Source organism: Montipora capricornis, chromosome 12 (genome assembly GCF_036669925.1).
Source record: "Montipora capricornis isolate CH-2021 chromosome 12, ASM3666992v2, whole genome shotgun sequence".
NCBI classification, from domain to species: domain Eukaryota; kingdom Metazoa; phylum Cnidaria; class Anthozoa; order Scleractinia; family Acroporidae; genus Montipora; species Montipora capricornis.
This window is the reverse complement of record NC_090894.1, coordinates 35,317,438-35,319,937: the sequence shown is the minus strand read 5'-3', so window position 1 is coordinate 35,319,937 and position 2,500 is coordinate 35,317,438.

Here is a 2,500-nt window from a genome sequence, read left to right as displayed (position 1 = left end):
TACTAACGATGTTAACCTGACTCGTGAATTTAATCCAATTGAATTCACAAAGGTCAAGTTCGGTCTGGATTGAAATTGCAGCATCGGCTCTTTGTTAGGGAGGCATATAATTAAAGTCTTGAGACAATACCGTATTGAAGTTGAAAAACTCTCACCTCCTTTCCTGCATGCCACGCACAAGCAACGTTAATGAGTTTGGATTGTTTTGATGGCGTTTTTGATCCAGTTATGTTAACAAAAACACTTTATAGCTTAAGCAGCTCAAACAACTCGACAAGGATCGGAATTCACCCCGGATCATCGACGACTTCCATCATGGTGATACAGACTTTAATTTGTCCGTCATTTTTGAATAAGTTAATTTCGTGGAGAGGAAAGATTAGGTCTTTCCTATTTCATTTTTTGTCGGTGAGTCAGTCCAGCGTGTAACTTACTTTACCTTTTAATTTTAGATTCATCAAGTAGACAAACTCAGTAAAGTTTAACTTAAAAAATTAAGCAACAGCATGGTGGCGAGATAACTCGTCTTGGTGGCGACTTTGATTGCATATTGGTGGCGAGTTTGCTGGTGGCGAGTCTTCCTGGTAGCGAGATGACTAGTTACCCAAAAGTGAATGAAAGAGGCTTCTTTTTTTCGAACACGAGGTCATTGGCTCAAACGGTAGATACTTCATGTATGCAACATTAAAAGAAAATCCGCTGGATTATTGCAGAAACAAGCAAGAACAGTCGCACGAACATCGCACGAATAATTTCGTCGATTCAGATTATATTCCATGGATCCAGATTCAGTCGGATGTATTGACCACAACAGACGTTATGAAAAGCTCACTCATAAAAATGGAACCTGCTTTAAACGTTTGATTTGTCATCGAACATTGTCGAGGAAACATAGACACTTACATTCTGTCCACTGGGTTGTCACTGCCTATAGCAGTGTCTGCATCTGGAGTATGCAGATTTCAAAGCACTGAACCAATCAAATCTGCGGTTTCAAAGCTTTTGTCAGGTTAGGTTAGTAAGTAATTATTATTTTGGGACTTGGGACAGTGTATAATTTGGGAATGCATTTAACAAGAGTCCTGAAAGTGTATTTCCTCCACAGGCTCTCTATTTTAGCCCAATTACTTGAATAATTAAATTTGGTGAAAATACAGAAGTGTTGACATGGAACTATTTTTCTTCCCATGATTTTCATATTGGTCTCTTCATTTAAATATTTTAATTGGTTAGAGAGTAAGGACCATTAATTATTTTTGTTGTTGTTTAAGAACTTAATGTGACATTCCAGTGTGTAGATAATAAACTTGTCTAAGTTAGAAGTACAGAATGTGAATGACGTCATTGTAAACTTCTTATTGAAGTCCATCCACCCTTTGTACATGTACCTCTTTGCCTTAAAATTCTCAATATTTCCCAGTGGTCTATTATTGACCATTCTCAAAACATCTTAAAAAATCTCCTTGTTGTCTTGCTGTCTTGAAATGGTTGGGAATTCGAATTCCCAGTAATTCCCAGTAGTATAGTAATCCATTCTCTAAAATTTTCAAAAATTCCCAGATTGTGAAGTCTTCCCAATTTGCACGATTAGGAATTGTTGGGAATTCCTAGGAATTCCCAGTAATTCCCAGCAGTATAGTTATCCAATCTCAGAAATTGTCAAAAATTCCCTGATTGTGAAGTCTTGCTAATTTGCATGACTTGGAATTGTTGGGAATTCCTAGGAATTCCAAGTTTTTTGGGAATTCATTTCGCAAGGGCAGCCAGCACTGCCAGCAGTAGCAGTAAGAAAGGTATGCAAGGAGATTGTGTTGCAAAAGAATAAACAAAGAAACATACTCACGCTATGGAACCAAAAGGTCGAGACAACAGAAAGCAAATTGTTATCTTTAAGAAAATTATGACATGTTTCGCCTAGTTGTTATATAGTCCTAACGGTTTTTCAAATATTCTGTAACTGACGATGATGTTTGTAACATCGAAATTCGTAACATCGGAATTGTATCTCCTGGTTCAACTTAAAAGAGCGCGAGTGTCCCCCTCAGATCTAGTTCTTTTCTATAAAGCTTGTGTTCGTTCCGGGGCGGACTATGCTGTGCCCGTTTTTCCCTGTTGAAGAATGAGTTTGTGCGTATCTAGAAAAGGGCGTTACCGATAATTTTGCCCCACACGGGCTACACAAGTGCTTGCGGCTTGTTGGGCATAACGCCCATTACCGAACACCACAGTCTCTTGTGCAGTAAGTTGTTCGACCAGATTTGCTCTGATACTGGTCACAAATTAAATAGCTTGCTGCCTCCAAGGAACGAACCCAACCAAATATAATCTGAGAAACGATCGCCCTTTTGCCACATTTCAAAACAAATCGAAGCAAAAACACGTTCATCTTTGCCAAATTGGCTGGCAAATGTAATAATTAGATTGGTTTCAAACGATATTTTTTATGACTGCCGCCATCAATGAATTCAGACTTAGGTTTTTTATCAAATTTTTATTAATA